This window comes from Diaphorina citri, unplaced genomic scaffold (assembly GCF_000475195.1).
Source record: "Diaphorina citri unplaced genomic scaffold, Diaci psyllid genome assembly version 1.1 scaffold1118, whole genome shotgun sequence".
Classification (NCBI taxonomy): Eukaryota; Metazoa; Arthropoda; class Insecta; order Hemiptera; family Psyllidae; genus Diaphorina; species Diaphorina citri.
Window position 1 is genome coordinate 54,594 of NW_007378547.1, and position 13,218 is coordinate 67,811.

The window sequence follows — 13,218 nt, forward strand, 5'->3', positions numbered from 1 at the left end:
TTTCACCACTTGTGGCGAAAAATTTGGAAGTGGGCAACAATATTATTATTTCATATTTCACTGACATTATTATTTCATATGGTGATACATTGTATCATTTAGCATATATGTAAGTACATAATAATGTCCAGAGTATGATAGAAATATTAGTTTTGGCATTCAACTTTATCCCTATATAAACTATGAAGTCGCCAGATTTTTTTCATTACATCAAATTTGTAGGTACTAACAGATAAATAACAATATGTACCTATGTAGGTACACATTCTTATACCTTCTTTAACTATAATTATATTTAGGCAGAGGAATTTTGGAGCATCCACTAACCCAGAGTTTTGGTCGCATCCACTAATTTGGAGAATTTTAGATACCTACCACACAGAGTTAGAAAACACACACTAGTGAACTTGACACTTGAAAAATTGGGCCACAAATTTCACCACTTGTGGCGAAAAATTTGGAAGTGGGCAACAATATTATTATTTCATATTTCGCTGACATTATTATTTCATATGGTGATACATTGTATCATTTAGCATACATGTACATAATAATGTCCAGAGTATGATAGAAATATTAGTTTTGGCATTCAACTTTATCCCTATATAAACTATGAAGTCGCCAGATTTTTTTACCTTTGCCAGAATCCTGTGAGTCGCCACTGAAATGGGGTCCGCCTGTCACATTGGTGTCAGGGGCTGAGGTCGTGATAATAAAATAATGAAGTTCCCGTTGAATGGAAGTTGATTTTCCAATATACCTACCCACAGAAGGCTGTGGAGCTTAGTGGAGAAAATTTACATAAATATTGAAGCTAAACGCATAAATTCACATTTTTTTACATACCTAATTAATTAAGTATTAAATTGTTTATAATATGTATTAGGTATTGTACTAAATTTTCCCAAAGTTCAAACTCATTGGCAACACACGTTTTTAGCGCTAACTAAAAATACTCCCATTTTTCAATATTATTATTAAAACCTTTCAAGTGTATGTGTGCTTAATGCTTAATTGCATTTTGTTTTCCATTCTTGTCTTTCCTCCTCTTCATTTCACTCTTCTTCTACTTCTTCTCTTTTTGTTACGTCTTTCTTTTCTCCACTTTCCGTCTTGTCTCCTCCATTCTGAATTTCATTCAAGGGCTCCTCATGTCCTCATTTATCCTTTATCCTTACAATATTTCGTTGACTCATTTCCTGTTCAACTAGATAATTATTCAGTAACCATTTTCTACTCATGGAATAATGCAGTACCTGTTTTCTTCTGAAGCATGTCGTTGTTCACACCTCAATACTTTCGCTTCGTAAGAAAGCTCCTTTGAAGACAGGTGGAAAAGTTGATGGGTTTTAAAAATTCAAGATTTTCAGAGAGTTTTGGGAATCTTATCCTTCAAATTGTGTAGTTAAAACTGTTAACAGTTCATACACCCAGGTCCTTGAGTCGCGACATTTCATACCTATTCCGATTAAGAATGTCTACCCACGTTAATAATAATTATGTAGGTAATACCTACTTGCAAACGTATAGGTACGTCTTTACAACTGGTACATTCATGGTTTATCTGGATTTATTAATATATGTCAGGATATATTAGATACATATCAGCTGATAAAATACTGTTATTGAAAACCCTGGTATTGTTGATTATGATGAGTACCTGCTGATAGCTTCATTGGTCCTATAAGGTCAGCTGATAAAATACTGTTATTGAAAACCCTGGTATTGTTGATTATGATGAGTACCTGCTGATAGCTTCATTGGTCCTATAAGGACTTGGTTCTACTAGCAACAAGCTATCAGCAATTCCCAATCGAATTACAGACTGATGAATTAGCACTTTTGCAAACCTAATACCATATTCCATTGCCTAGAGAAGTACCTACTTGCATTTATTTTACTTAGGCAAGTAGGTAGTTATCTACTTGCTAGGTAACCATATAATTATGTATGTTTGTGTAGACAAAACCATAAATTGTAAATGTTAACATTTATCTTGAATCAATCTTCAAAAAAAAAAAAAAAAAAAAAAAAAACAGCTCGTATAACATGTTTGACAAAGTTTTTCCAATATTACTCCAATGTTTAAGAAGATTACAAGTCCTTTTGAGGGGGATAATATTACTTGAAAAGATTCTTCACAGTTTTCTTCATCTCAGTTTAGATGTTGTCGTTCTAGGTTCTAGATTGACTCTGGGGAAAAAGTACTTATACGAGTAGAACAAAGTAAATTTATTTATTCTGAGAAATTTAGTTTTAGATCTTCATTTTGTATACATAATTATGTATACTTACATGGGAATTGTCCAATTTCTCCAGCGGAAAAGATTAATCCATTTTCTTACATCCTGTCAATGTGGCTCTGTATTAACCGTCATCCACATCCTGGAATGCCCACCATTAATGCCTGCTCGTACATCCCTCTCTCCTCAACCGAAAAACCTCCATACCTGCCTATAGTTCACAACATATTTCATACAAATTTCCTCCCCTTGCAAAATGTTTACGTAAACGTCACAATATGTAGGCGTTCGAGGTGAGCTCACACATTTTATTTTCCTAAAAAAGTCAGAACGATGTTAAATAGATTGAAAATAATGTGTGCGTAGCTGTTTTGTGTTTACTTTCCGCTAGTGCTTGATTTTCATGCGTTGGAAGTGTGAAAAATGGAAAAATCTCGGATTTTGTTAGCACGAGGGAAAAATGGTTTCGTATCCTATGTAATATACTTACCTAATAAATATCAATAACTTCAATAATAAATTGGGTAACCTAATTAAATGCATTGATGCCTTCAAACTAATTTAATACCAACTCGGAACGAGGGTGAATGACCATGCCATTGGCTGGATGTTAAAAAGCCACATTTGCAGAAAAGAGACTTTTCGATTCTCTCCCATTGTCTAGACTTCTAAAATTATTTTGTAGCTCCTATGTAGGTACCTACTACTTCTTAGGCCTTTATTGTTGTTGATAATTGCGTTGCTCTTGTTGATTGTGTTGGTTAGTGTTGTTTTTGTCTATGCCTCTGTCCTGTACGTATGCATAGTTCCTCTATTTTTTTTCCAATTCTGCCTCCTGTGTGTTGACACCCTGTATACTATACAACATAGTATTCAAATATATTGTACATTCAGACATTTACATCCTGTATATGTCACACGGTAGACATTGAATATTGGAAGGCGTCAGCGTTGTAAGAGACTCTTTAGAGGTGCTACAGGTGAATTTTAGAGAAACTGGGGAGGTTAAAATATACCAGTGAGGGTACTTCTAGGTTACATCAAGGCCTTGGGATAACAGACCTACTACTTCTTAGGCCTTTATTGTTGTTGATAATTGCGTTGCTCTTCCTCCTGTGTGTTGACACCCTGTATACTATACAAGGTACCTACTACTTCTTAGGCCTTTATTGTTGTTGATAATTGCGTTGCTCTTCCTCCTGTGTGTTGACACCCTGTATACTATACAACATAGTATTCAAATATATTGTACATTCAGACATTTACATCCTGTATATGCCACACAGTAGACATTGAATATTGAAAGGCGTCAGCGTTGTAAGCAGCTTACATATTCTATTAGGTACCTTCTTATTGGAACAAATTGAATTTTCATATTATAGTGCTCCCAGTAGCATTCCTGGCAGCTATATAGATGAAGACGGAAATGTCTATTCAAATCAAATGCTGAATTGTGAGATACGTGTGTATATCATGTGTCGAACGGATAGAAAGGAAAGTAGAAAAGAAAGACAGGAAAGTAGGTACCTACTACTTCTTAGGCCTTTATTGTTGTTGATAATTGCGTTGCTCTTGTTGATTGTGTTGGTTAGTGTTGTTTTTGTCTATGCCTCTGTCCTGTACGTATGCATAGTTCCTCTATTTTTTTTCCAATTCTGCCTCCTGTGTGTTGACACCCTGTATACTATACAACATAGTATTCAAATATATTGTACATTCAGACATTTACATCCTGTATATGTCACACGGTAGACATTGAATATTGGAAGGCGTCAGCGTTGTAAGCAGCTTACATATTCTATTAGGTACCTTCTTATTGGAACAAATTGAATTTTCATATTATAGTGCTCCAGCTCCTCAACCGAACCTAGGAGACGACCCCGATGGCATAGAGTCCCTATTGACTATTGACCTAATTAAATGCATTGATGCCTTCAAACTAATTTAATACCAACTCGGAACGAGGGTGAATGACCATGCCATTGGCTGGATGTTAAAGCCCTAAAAAAAAAAACTCAAATAAACATTTTTATCTTGTTGGCATTCCTCCTATATCTCCATGTGAATTGTGATGCTTATTATTGCATGATAAATATTAGGTATGTACTTTACTATACATTTTGTTTTTATTGCCCTTCTTTATGACGATTATAAAACCGACAGGGACTCAGTTTCATATTTTTGGGGGCTCATCATGTCACTTTCAATTTCGGAGCTTTCTAATTTTTTAATATAAAAATTGGAACCTACTTACCTACATAGGTGCAGTCATATCAAATTCTATTTTCTTCTTCCTCTTCTTCTCAAGTTTCTCTCCTCACAGCTCCTGTTCTCACAATAACAGTACTGCCCTAATTCCCATGATCGTCATTTTGACTATGAAAATATTACGACAGGATATAAATTATAACCTACTTACCTACATAAGTGCAGTTATATCAAATTCTATTTTCTTCTTCCTCTTCTTCTCAAGTTTCTCTCCTCAGCTCCTGTTCTCACAATAACAGTACTGCCCTAATTCCCATGATCGTCATTTTGACTATGAAAATATTACGACAGGATATAAATTATAATTTTTAGATGGCAATATTATGATCTCTCTTCTATTTATATGTTTTATCTTGGAAAATGTGTTTCTATTTTTCCAGACTTTAGAGCCATTATGTTGGCGGAATTTACGAGGCTATTACAATGAGACGGTTTGATACAAGATTTATGACATTGTCGGTGTCAGTGACGCTCTAGCTTCTACCTTTTACAGCGTGATATAGTTCTTCATATTGGTAAGTTCTTATTTTATTACTTTTTATTGAGAAAATATCGGTATTTTATGTGAATCTTATATTTATTTCATGCTGTAAGGTACTCAGGAGAATAAGAACATCTACCAACATAAATAGTCTAATTTAGAATTTCTAAATTGACCAATCAGCGAAATGGATCGACCGACAGTAGGTATTTACCTGTGTTCCTGCTTAAATATTTGCAAAGGTGTATTAGGGCTTATGTCAGTGACGCTCTAGCTTCTACCTTTTACAGCCTGATATCGTTCTTCATATTGGTAAGTTCTTATTTTATTACTTTTTATTGAGAAAATATCGGTATTTTATGTGAATCTTATATTTATTTCATGCTGTAAGGTACTCAAGAGAATAAGAACATCTACCAACATAAAATAAATAGTCTAATTTAGAATTTCCAAATTGACCAATCAGCGAAATGGATCGACCGACAGTAGGTATTTACCTGTGTTCCTGCTTAAATATTTGCAAAGGTGTATTAGGGCTTTTTGACAAATACAAACAATCCTTTAGCAATCTAGCCCATTCACTATTCAAACACTTCATTATTTGCTCTCGAAATGGAATACCAGTTCTCGTTTGACAACCTTTCTTTTAATCCCTATTGCAATATACTCCTTCAAAAAGAAGGAGAAGATATTGAGGGATCAAGTTGATACATCACATGCCTTTATCTCACTTGATACTCACTTTATCAAGGCTAAATGTTTACCTTGGCCTTGGGATCAATTTTAATCAGAAGAAACCATTTATGTGCCACTATTTCGTTTAACATAACAATACTCTTAGACTTTGTTGGTTGCCATAAGTGCCCACTGTTTATGTGCAAACTAACCAATTTAAGCTCTCTATCAAACACAAATTACACAGTGATAGATACCACAGGGACTTTTTTTTTCGTCAGCAAAAACCTGATTCTTTATCTATCTGTCCTCTCTTTCTCTCTCTCTCTCCCCTTCTCTATTTCTGCCCCATTTTGCTCTCTCTCTCTTGTTCTCTTCCTTTCTCTCAGTTTTATTTTTCCCTTTCTCTCTTTTCCTCTCTCCCTCTCTTCTCATTTCTCTTTTTACTTCCATTTTCTTCTCTCTCTCTCTGTCTTTTCTTTCTATTGCCTTGAGTATCGTTCTTGTTATTGAGTAGATTTTAATATTTAAAACTTGTCTTTGCTGAAGGCTGTAAGCTCTGTTTTCTAGCTTTCTATATTGTGAGCTAGTACATCACGTATTCTAGTAACTAGACTCTACTAGCTCTCACCAAATCCAAGTATCTCACAGTAGACCAGGTAATAGGTATACCTATGCATATTTTATTTATGAATCTTGAATTATTTGTGGTGAAGCTCCTCTTCACATCTCTTTTGGAAGCACAGAATTTTTATTGGTCTGCTTTTGATTTACTCTTTTTTATAGACTCTGTGCTGGTAATGTCATTGTCTTCTTTGGTCGCTAATCCTTTGAACAAACTACTTCGTTGTCTGATTGAATTCCAACCACAGAGCCAAAAAATTTCAATTCCTCTGGTAATCGAACTCGGGGAATTTTTATGAAAATTTTGTATCCTTTACACAAATCGGACAGGTATTACCGTATGACTTTCTTGCTAACTTTATGCAAAACTTTTTGCAATCTGACTCATTTACAATTGTACCTAGGTATAGAGGTGCTCGGTCCATAACTCGGTTCCCAATGTTCCCAATGTCTTGTTAAAATGTTCAGTCAATGTTCCGAATGTCTTGTTAAAATGTTCAGTCAACGTTCCCAATGTCTTGTTAAAATGTTCAGTCAATGTTCCCAATGTCTTATTAAAATGTTCAGTCAATGTTCCCAATGTCTTGTTAAAATGTTCAGTCAATGTTCCCAATGTCTTGTTAAAATGTTCAGTCAATGTCGAATATGTCAATGGGAACGGGATTTGTTGAATACGCAATCAGAATTTGAATGAGGACGTATAATAACACTGAGACGGAGGGGGCTACTCAAATGTTATATTGTGAGGAGACAGCTCTATGTATATTGTATGGTACTCTTATATGTATGTAGGAGACAGACAACTCATCATTCAAGTAGATATCTACAGTCGAACTGGGATGTGAGAGGCACAGTGCTTGGTCCCTTTATTACCTAAACTCCGTGTTGGTTTTACCTCTATGTATGGTATGGCCTACGCCCATGAAAATTTGACAGAACATTAAAATGTGGACAGATCAAAATCAGAAAATCCTCGGACCTCTGAATCATATGAACAATATTATTATTTTTTGGTCCTCTATGGAAGAGTATGTGTGTTGAAAGTTCCAAGTTTAAACTGCTAAAAACCACTTGTCTGAGGTTCAAGATTCTGATTTATCTCTATTTAAAATGTACTTTAAAAAAATAGGACCTCTAAATCTAGAAGAAACTTTCCTCAAAATATGATCTCTAGAAGAACCTCTGTGGAAAAGAGAAAAGAGTGACTCTCCTTTGAATTCTCTTGCATACATGTTCGACTGTACTAGGTTTTATCTTTTTGGTGCCCTTTACAGTGACCTTTCCAAAATCAGACCTGACAGTTGTGAGTTTACCTGATTTGAATATACCTAATCCCCACTGTACTGTCACTCTCTCTCTCTCACACACACATGTGTGTGTGAGAGAGAGAGCACACACTCTTTTTCTCTTGTGTTCTCTTTCTCTCTCTCTCGGTGAAGCACGGGCAACCTGCTAGTACCATTATGGTGTTCTTTTGCTTATTGTCAGTATATCTGTTTATCCATGTTAATTTGTTTGGCATCCTGAATGCCCAATGCACATGTGAACGTATTGTAAGCTCTTGTATGAATCACTATGAATCACTAAATTAATACCTGTGCATCGCTAAATGTACCTGTGCATCATTTGAGCTGAGACATGAGATCAATCTAAATGCACCCCATGTCGCCATAGGAAATCTTTATTATTTCTTTTGTATACAGGGTGTGACTCTTGTGTTCATTAAAGTTACTCTAGTGTTCATTTAATACTTATGATTCTGAGTACGGAGTCCCCCAGTAGGATAATATTCTCATCCCATTTGCCCAATGTTTGTCTCTTAGTATTTTGTGGGAATTTAAAGTGTGAAAGATTCAAAGGATGGGTATATTTATTTGTACCTACTTATAAACATTAAGGAAGAATTAACATTAAGAAAATATCTGCAATGAAATAGATATCTTTGGAGTGTTTCGACTAAGTGGATGCAGATAGATAACTAAGTAGAAGTGTTTCCAACAATAGTTATATTGAAATGAAAGCTCAAATAAAACAAATTAGGAGGTAGCTGTTTGCATAGTTGACATAATTGTTCCATCAATCCAGTTGATTGGACATATTTAATCAATAGATAAGGAAATGAGGGTATTTATCTGTATCTTTCTTTGAACTTCGTTGTTTTCTATCCCATCGTCTCCCTCCCTCTTTTTCCTTTAGAATGAAATAGTTACATCTTGCTTAAACCATCCAATAGAATTCTGGATGAAACTGAAAATACCTTCAATTACAGGAATCCTATTAGGTAGACTAGGATGTTATATGGAACGCGTTTCATAGTTCGGTTAGTCCATGGACTAGGTATCGGTATAAGCTTTTACAAATCCCCCTTTGGGCCCTTTTCGATTCGCTAAGACGGGGTTTAAGCTTAAAATTAATTTCAAGTTTTAATTGAATACAAAAGAACTTATACGAGTAGAACAAAGTAAATTTATTTATTCTGCGAAATCGGTTTCTTTATAATTTAGTTTTAGATCTTCATTTTGTGTACTTACATGGGAATTGTCCAATTTCTCCAGCGGAAAAGATTAATCCATTTTCTTACATTCTGTCAATGTGGCTCTGTATTAACCGTCATCCACATCCTGGAATGCCCACCATTAATGCCTGCTCGTACATCCCTCTCTCCTCAACCGTGTCATTTAGGGGAACTGTACAGTCGTTGGTGTCCATAATTCTATCCATAATCCCTAGGTATCTATTTGTTTGGGGTTCAATTCTTATCAATTCAGAGAAAAGAAAGTTTCTTTTGTTATGAAATTTGAGGATGATAGAGTGTAGCTTTGTTTATCTTGGAGTATGTCATCGGGAACTGGAAGTTTCTGTTGGAAAATTACCGCTTAAATCGCCATTCAAATCTAAGAAAATTTAAACTGAACCTTTAAATCGCTCTGAAGGTCTGCAATCTTTGAAGGTCTGTAATCGGTCTGAAGGTCATTTGTCTGAACGGAGTTAATTTGTCTGAAAGAACTATTAATCTGTCTCAAGGTATACTTTCTAACTGTCATGCCGCTTGAGAGATAAATTTCGGGACCTTTGCTATACCACCATGTTGAACATGACTCCCTCTTATCCCAGAATAACATGTATAGTGCGGGGTGCAGGCTGTTACAAAAGACTAAAATTCGCTCATTCAGTGTATAGAGCATGACATTTCGTCATACAGTTTAGTATATAGTTTTCTTCGATACGTGTTTGAAGTTTGTGTCACGTCGGAGGACAAAAATGTTCCCGAAAATTTTCTTTCGTGGTAACACAAGGCCTGGAGTGTTCCTCCAGAATTTGAATGAGATTTTGTTTTGGCAGTTATTACTTTTTGTCAACAAAGTGTGTGGAAAATCAGCTTGAATAAAATGCTCAAAAAGTGTGGTCCTGAAATCCGTAACCATCCGGGGAATAAGGTAACCTTCTATTGTGATTATTGTGAAGGAATTACCTACGTGTGTTGAATGTTGCATAGCAATACGTGAAGCACTGAGTATTAGGTTGTAGGCACTACTTCTAATTCCAACAGGTATACCTGTAAAAATTATAAATAAATGGTCGATTCCTATGTAAAAAGTTGGGAAAAATCCAAATCTGAGGTCAAAACTCCGAAATTTCCTCTGTTTAATGTGGTGCTTCAAGAATTGTTTGAAGGTGGTAAGGTAGAAAGCAAAATCCCAAGTCTAATGTGCATCAAACATGAAAGCTCCCTTAGGGTCGGAAATAAGATTCCATGGTTAAAGACCGTCATATCCGGGCCTACCCCTGTTGATTGTTCCAGAGCTACTTAACTTTAAGTGAGCTAAATTTAATCTTAGAAATTACTGGGACGTTTTTCTTAGAATGACTCGGTAGTCTGACATTTAATGGAGGCAGCCTTCACAAACAAGCATGGATTTTTCCCGAAGGCTTAATGGAAGGATTCTCACGCAGTGAGCTCTTCCACCCAACCAATTAATCTCTTCTTCTGTTGAAGTTAGGAAAGTGACTTTGTGTCTCTAACAATGCTGATTTAGTCAATACTACGGAATGTGTAAGGGGAATGCTATGACAAATGACACAGATCAGTAAAATAATAAAATTAATTATAGCAGTTTTTTATTGCTACGAAAGTTATTACATTGTAAAGCTTTATCTTTACAATACAGTTTCACATGTGAAAATTGTGAAACACCCCGTTTCTACGGAATGTGTAAGGGGAATTCTATGACACAGATCAGTAAAATAATAAAATAATTTATAGCAGTTTTTTTATTGCTACGAAAGTCTACTACGGAATGTGTAAGGGGAATTCTATGACACAGATCAGTAAAATAATAAAATAATTTATAGCAGTTTTTTTATTGCTACGAAAGTTATTACATTGTAAAGCTTTATCTTTACAATACAGTTTCACATGTGAAAATTGTGAAACACCCCGTTTCATAAAATGTTTTATTAATGCAAAGGTCCCTATGAACTTTTCACTGAGGCCTTAATATCCTCTAAAGGCCCAGTGTCCAAAATTTTGGACATTTTTTTTGTAGTCATAAAAGCCCAGCATAATTTTGTATCTTGTAGTCATTACTGAGGCCTTAATATTGGAAGAAGTTTCCTTTGTTGTAAAAGCGTCAACCTATTGTTATTAGTCCTATAAACTCTCCACTCTTTCACATTTCAGTTTTCGTAATTATAACCGGGCCTCACTTCGAACTCTTGACGGTCGCGCACGTTACAGCACGCCTGATAATTATGTATAAGTTTTTTATAAAAAGCTAAAGCCATTAGTTTAGTTTGACAGAAAACATGTCATTTGGAATGTTTTTTTTTTTTACTCGCAACAACTCTTTCATAGCTAATTAGATATGGCTGATTACTAATTTAGGGTTTTATGCTTTTAATGTGTAGCAGTCTTACATAAACATTATAAACAGTGTTGGTAATTTGATGAGGAAATCGCGTGATATAAAATCATTAAAAAATTTAATTTCTGTGAGTGGCGAAAAGAATGTCGTCACCAAACTTTTTTTACAGTCACAAATTGGTTGAGGGTTGATACCTCAAAGTGTGGTCTACTTCGACATTTTTAAAACCCCAGAATTGTTTCCAGTATAATCTACAATTTGTTTATTATACGAGAAATAAAAAATACACTATTATAAATTCATTAACTTTATTAACATATACTTCCTACCTATTAAAAAAGTTAGGGATAACGTACCCACCTACGTGCAAGAAATTTTCTTTTTCTTGTACTTTCTGAGTGTGGTCTACTTGACATTTTTAAAACCCCAGAATTGTTTCCAGTATAATCTACAATTTGTTTATTATACGAGAAATAAAAAAATACACTATTATAAATTCATTAACTTTATTAACATAACTATACTTCCTACCTATTAAAAAAGTTAGGGATAACGTAGGTACCCACCTAGGTACGTGCAAGAAATTTTCTTTTTCCTGTACTTTCTTAGAGTTTTCTTCATTCAATACATGATAGATCCATAACTCCAAAGCTCTGGAATTTTTTTATTGTTTTAGTTTTGTAACAATTGTGTGCGCTAAATATTTTAATGCAAAGTGCAGGCAGTCAGACACGGAATTCAACTTGTTTCCAAAGCTCTGAGATGCAAATCGTGTTTCCGATGCAGCATCGTGCAATCATTGGCAATTCTAAAGGGCTACCTACGTATAACCTGAGTATAGGTAGGTACATAGCTACGAGTATAGGTAGGTAGGTAAGTATGTAGGTGGGTACATAGGTATAGGTATAAGTGTGTGATAAGAAATGTTGCTAAATGAAACCTACACTCGAAATGGAGCAGTTGCAAATGGGTAAAAATTATAAATAAATGGTCGATTCCTATGTAAAAAGTTGGGAAAAATCCAAATCTGAGGTCATAAAAAAAAAGTTTAGTTCGATTTTTCAAACAGAAAATGAGTAGATAGGTCTATAAAAATGTTGTTAAGGAGATCTGATGAGCACGTGGTTGTTAAAGGAGTGTTAAACATGGGTAGGTATTTTAGATTTTTAATTTCCCCTGTACTTCTGTGCCATCAATTCAGCTTTATGGGAGAAGGGAAGGGAAGAGGTGAACGGATTAAAAAAGGCACAGAAAGATAGAAAGGAAAAGATGAATAGAAGTAAAGATATTGGAAGGAAAGGGATTAACGGATACAAAGAGGTGGAACGGTTGAGATTTTTATGAGTTAGAACGTTATTGACACTGTCTTCAGTATGATAGGTAGGTAAGAAAAACGTATAATAGGTAAGAAAAGCGGGAAAACGTTTCATCGGATGAAGGACAGATGAAGAAATAGAAGATTTTATTTTTTTTTTATTTATATTTATTAGAGTGTGCCAACATTGAATAATAATGTTATATACACTTTAGGGTACCTACTTACAATTTGAGTACCTCTTTTGGGATCTTGAGATCTGGACTTCACAGTCATATGTACATATTATCTCGGTAATCGCATTATGATAATTTTGCTGAGAGTATCAATGCTTCCTTATTTCTTTGATAAGTAGGTAACTATACTAACTAGGTAGGTTATAAATGGGCCAAGTTTATGCACTCATAACCCATTATTTATAATCTAAGCCTGATACCCACCCACACAGATTTTGGTCACCAAACCAGGAGTGACATAGTCTTTAAAGTTTTCCTCTTTTGGGATCTTGAGATCTGGACTTCACAGTCATAATATGTACATATTATCTCGGTAATCGCATTATGATAATTTTGCTGAGAGTATCAACGCTTCCTTATTTCTTTGATAAGTAGGTAACTATACTAACTAGGTAGGTTATAAATGGGCCAAGTTTATGCACTCATAACCCATTATTTTTGTCATAAAATATAGAATTCCATTAAGCTCTACCCAGCTTTTCTTGGCGTTGAAGTTTCACACATCTTTCCA

The 13,218-nt window shown here is 34.9% G+C and overlaps 1 long non-coding RNA gene across 6 annotated transcripts in view; it reads left to right on the forward strand.

The window, feature by feature from the left end:
• LOC103514293 overlaps positions 1-13,218 on the forward strand; it is a 62,037-nt gene that overhangs the window by 23,471 nt on the left and 25,348 nt on the right. For all 6 annotated transcript variants that reach the window (XR_003392910.1, XR_003392911.1, XR_003392907.1 and 3 more), the window contains exon 5: positions 4,892-5,026. This is a non-coding gene — a long non-coding RNA (uncharacterized LOC103514293). The remainder of the gene's footprint in view (positions 1-4,891; positions 5,027-13,218) is intronic.